General features: G+C 32.8%; 1 pseudogene; it reads right to left on the reverse strand.

Moving 5' to 3' along the window:
- Positions 1 to 1,558: 1,558 nt before the first annotated feature.
- LOC145292476 (U2 spliceosomal RNA) lies at positions 1,559 to 1,713 on the reverse strand (annotated as a pseudogene).
- Between the last annotated feature and the right edge of the window lie 3,977 nt (positions 1,714 to 5,690).

Genomic DNA, 5,690 nt, shown 5'->3' on the forward strand with positions numbered 1-5,690 from the left:
TTTCGATTTCAGCTTTGTCTCTGATCTATTCGTCAACTTTTCAGGCTGCCAATTTTAATTTGATTTGGATTAAATTTATGGCCAATGATTGATTTATCGATTTATTTGCAAAGTAAGCACGTTGAGTTTTATTTATTCGACAAAGAAAAAAATATGAATTGTTTCCCATGCGTTTAAATTCGACGTTTAAAAACAATTCAAATGAAATGAAAAACAAAAATATTCGTATGATGCGTCCATTTAATCTGCGCACTTATCGAATCATATTTTAAACTAAGGGATGACGGACAGACGAAAATCTCAAATTTAATCATAGCACATGTACAATGTTGTAGTTACAAACAAACAATGAAAATAAATAAAAATGTCGGCATTTGTTATTCTTTTTAACAAAAGTTTTATAACCGCTACTTAAACCATTTAATTCTATTTCAAAGTATTACTCAATAGTTAAGTATTTTATTGGCGGGCAACGCTAGATAATCCTGATCGATTATTATCATTAATATTCTAAATGTTATCTAAGCGAAAATATTTGGTGAAAATGTTTTAATAAAATATTTATGTTAGAAATGAAAAAGAATAGTTTTTATAACACAAACAGGGGTGCTCGTTAGATGGAGAAGTATAAGTGGCAGACATTGTGGTGATCGTGCGTTCGTTATAAATGATATGTGTTTGTGACGTCATTTAAATTTTAAATGGGATGTTTTGTATACGTAGGATTTTAGTCAATTATAGGTGCTTGAAAGAGACAGAAAAGAGAGTCAAGCCGGTGTCTTTGGACTTGTGGGTCTGTGCCGAGTCCTGCTGCCACACCCAGGGTCTACCAGTTGGCACCTGATTGCACCAGGGGATCACGACACTCTTCAGCAAATCCGGGTACACTTTAGTGTTAACTTGTAGGTGAATTCGAAGATGTGAGATGGCATGATGTGACCCTTACTTGAAACCCCACCAAAAACCGTAAACCATGGCTGTAAACTTTGTTTTCATTACCCTGGGTACGTTTCTGTTATTCGTGGCAATCAAGCGATGCATTATTAGGGTGCTGGCAATGGTCCTGTTTTCATAACTTGGATCAGTAGAGAGCATGAGTTGTACAGCGGCGCATCCCGAACCCACTAGTTGAACATTGTGTCACTTTCAGACATGATAGAAGGCTGCTATTGCTCTTTGAATTTGTACAAAACTAGCCAACTAGTAGAAGATCTGCACTAAGAAAAGGAAACTGATTTTCATCAAACGGAAATAGAATCATGTCGTCTGTTCAACGGTGATAATTTTATCGTTCCACTCTGTAAAAAGGAAACAGAAAATAATTATCGTAGCAATCTAAAAATGTATTGATCTTAGTCTCGAAAAGGCTAAACGTATAAGGTAAGAAGAAAACCGTTAGCAGGAAGAGAGAGTAACAATCTTGCAGTTCTTTAAATAAATAAATAAATAAATAAATAATAATAATAATAATAATAATAATAATAATAATAATAATAATAATAATAATAATAATAAAAAAGAAAAAAACATAGTACCTATTCACAATTCCTCCCCACGGGATAGATTTAGACGCCGGAGTCATTTTTTAACGTGGAGAAAAAATTGTCTTAGTCGTAAAGGATTTCTCTTCCACTGAGAGAGAAGAAATTGAAATTTAGCACCTGAAGAACAGATACTACACTTTGATCTTAGCCAAAAGGCCAAGAAAGACAAATCATTTTTATTAGCTTTACCTCAACAGCGACACCAATTTTTTTTATATTTCAATTTTCAAGGGTGACAAGTTTATTTTTTTGGAATATTCCACTTCTTGGAATATTCCACTTTCGTCTTTTAGGGATGCACAGCATGATAACGGACGGAGCGATAAGCCTAATAATAATAATAATGGAATATGGTGTATTATTTATTATAAGTTAATTGAACATCAAAATTGATGAAGAACACTAGATCAACGATAATAGAACAGAACAGTGAATAAATTAGACAATTTTTAAGAACACATGCGATTATAGTACTTAAAAATTAACATTTTTGTGCGAGGATGATTACTGTTCAATTTCTTTTTTGTCATGAGCCGATATGCAGGAACATTATTTATAGAGTTGGGCAGCAAGATGTCTGTTCACATTACATTTGAATTTTTGCATGTCAGTACAGTCAGGGAAGTAGGGGTCCGGGAGGGAATTCCAAAAGAAAAAGCTATTCGAGTAGAAGGCTTTACAACATCTCGGAATCTCTACAGTGTAGGAGTGATATTTGCTGCTTCTTTTGTCGAGAGCATGGTCGTCGAGGGGGTACTAGTGCTCGGAGTTGGTCAGAACACTTGCTATTGAAATATTTGTAAAACAGGCACAAGAATGTTACGTTTTCTCGATAGGACAGAGGTTGGAGTTTAGTTGATAGTTCAGGACCTATTAGGTTGACGATTCTGTTATGAACTCTGTCAAGAAGAAACAGAGACTAGCAACATCATGTCTAAGAGAGTGGTTGTAGGAATGGAAATAAGCAGCTTATCTTAATAACCACTTCAAAACTTGTACAGCCATGGTAATCTCGGTATCTACAGCGCCTAGCCTTCCCAAATGGTCACCGATCTGATACTAGCAGGCTCATCGTTGTTTAACTTCGGTGATCTAGCGAGAACCGGTGTGTCAACGTGATTTGGCCGTATATCTATAGATAGAAAGAAAACTCTCAGCACGAAAAAAGTTTTTAAAAATTATGCAATTCTTCAGAAGAAGCTACAGAAATAAGTTGTATTGTAACGTGGCAGTTACGTCACAAATGGACAAACAAATAAATAAAATATTCGAGTCAGCATTTTTTCTTTTTCAACAGAAGATTTCATTACCTTTACCGGCACTACTTAAAAAATATCTTCATTTACACGCCTTTCCTTTCAAAATATTTCTTTACAAGAGTTTTATTAAACCTCAAAAAGAAAAGAAAATTCAACTTTTCACACAATAAAATATGAATGATTAAATCCAAATAAAAATGTCTTATTGTATAGTTTGACGTTTCCATTTTATATATTTTTCAGACATTCTTTTTCTTTGTATTATTATTCTTTCATTTGAAAACTACCACTGCGCCACGGGTCCTTGCAAATGAGCGGCTGAAAACACCAGCCGGAGTCCTCGACTTTTGTCAAGAAAAAATATTACTGACACGGACGAAAACTTGTGCATCATGTGGACAGGTGCGACCTCAATAGAAGAGGAAATGTAAGCGATGGCTAAGCCTGGAGATGTCAGGCTACCAAATGCCGAACCTTTACATCATCCGGACTGGTGCCTTTTTTTGCCAATCTAGGCTGACAATTGCCATCATAATTAAAATAATCTACTTGTGGGCGTTCGAGCGAGCAACACAGAAAGATCTCCAGCGCGAATGCGGAATACAATCTACGCACACACACCATTAATAAAACACCATTAATAAAACAACGGTCAGCAATATCTGTTTGAAAAAAAAAAACTATCCCATCCAGTTTTGTTTCAATTTTTTTTATTTTCAAGTTTTTCCTTGAAAAAATAAAATAAAAAATAAAAATAACACCCAACAAAACAAAAATTTTTTTTTTTTCAATTTTTCTTGAAAAAAAAAATTTACAAAAAAAATTCCTTGAAAGTATTTATTTGACTTACCTTTGAACCTTTTCTCAAACAAAACATTATTTATTTAAAATATATATATATATATATAGCAAAAACAAAAAAAACAGAAAAAAATATTATTATAACATTTTTCTTTACAGTAAATAAAACTTAAAATTCAAGGTAGTTTTTTTTTCTAGGTATGCTTAATTTCCTGGAAACGCTCGGCTTAATCCGGTTGTTGACGTCATGTTCCGGAGAAAGCGGGCGGACTCTGAGTTAAGTCTGGATCACTCTCTCTATTAGTACCAATTTTTTAAATAGCAAAAATGTATGTTTTCTTTTTGTATTTTTAGACATTTTACTTAAGCAGTGTTTCAGCTTGGTTGTGAAAGAACACAGTTTCAAATGTTAAAAAAATATTTTACAAAGTCAAATCATTGCAAGACTAAATCAGTTTGCATAGTCTTTGATGTTTGTTGGTTATGGGTTTGAAAATTCACCAAACTGAAACGAGATATTTTTATTTTAGTAATAAAATCAGTTCATTACTTTTTTACATATTTTATAATGTTGTGTTTCTATATACATTTGTGCGTATATATATATTTTAGAGTAAGTTTTTTCGCGCAGCTTTTTTGTTATTCCTTGCATCAATCCTCGATTTCCTTTCAATAGCCTATCAGTCATAACATTTATATCTTTCCTTGCTTATTGATAGATTTTTATGCCGACTGCCCAAATAGTATTCTTTTGGTTAAAACTTTCTCTTTAAAACCCCTGACTAAAATAATTATAATATTGTTAAAAGTCTTATGACTTATCTCTTTATTGCTCAGTTACTTTTAACGAGATTTGAGAGAACATTAGTTAATCTAACCCTTTGTTCAGTCCACGGCCTCTTTTGTGTCAACGGCTCAGCTCCTGTTTGGCGAGATCATTCCATGCAATTTCGGCTTATTTGTGTTTCTTAAGTGCTCAATTACTTTTGACGAGATTATTCGAGACAATCACGGTTGACACCTGACTCAACGGGCCAGAGATATTATATACCACCGACTATACCGTATATTACCATTATACAACTATTATTACATCTTCCCATTTTCATGTCACAATACAGTTTAACCTTATTATTAAGCATCTGCAGTTTAATCTAATGCAAGCACTGTTTCTTCACGCACTACTCTCTAATTTCCACTATCCTCTAAGCTTTTTTGTTCGTAAACCGACGCACCAAGGTTCAGTCACTAATATGCGATGGCTATGTTTTGTGCATAACCTAGAAAATATCCGTTGTTCGCATTCTCTCAAAAACTTTCGGACTGTCTATAGAAAAAAATTCGTCGCTATTTACACGTCCATTTCTATAACCAAGGACTGTGAGCACCCCAAATGCTTATCGATCTACCACCGTGGAAATTCAGTGTGATGCACCTCATCGTCATGAAGATTTTCAGTTTCAAAAAATAATTTCTCCATGGAAAGTGTTATACCTTACATTTACATAGCTTTGTTTGCTTTTATTTCAAAATTAAAACTACTTAGCATTTTAATATTTCAGTGTTCCGTATTTATCTGAATCCACGTAGCAAAATACAGACAAACAAAGAAAACAACCACAAACCTCGCAAATAAAACCAACATTATTTATTAGTTTCTAAGCACAGTCAGTGCTAAAATAAGCGTGTCTTTTATTTTTTTGGTTTTTATTCAAAAAAGGAAATAAAGTAAAAGAAAAATATGTCTTCATATATAATAATCATTTATCACAATAGCAGGATTCATAATCAATTGTAAAACACCTGAACAAAATCACTACTTTTTCTAGAATAAAGTCAAATTTATTTTTGTATTATTTTAAGTACTTACATTTTTAGTACTTACTTTAGTATGTATTTTTACTTTTACACGCGTTATACTTGTTTAAACTTTTATTCCAGTTTACAACACGTCCAGCTAAGATTATTTCACATTTTAAACTTTAGTAATTCATAACAATAAAACTGAAAATACCACTTAAACAGTCCAAACAAAAACTTATAAAAATATGTTCCGTTCAAAATAGTTTATTTCAAATTTCTTATT

This window comes from Euprymna scolopes, chromosome 13 (genome assembly GCF_053919585.1).
Source record: "Euprymna scolopes isolate OS-2025 chromosome 13, ASM5391958v1, whole genome shotgun sequence".
Taxonomy (NCBI): Eukaryota; Metazoa; Mollusca; class Cephalopoda; order Sepiida; family Sepiolidae; genus Euprymna; species Euprymna scolopes.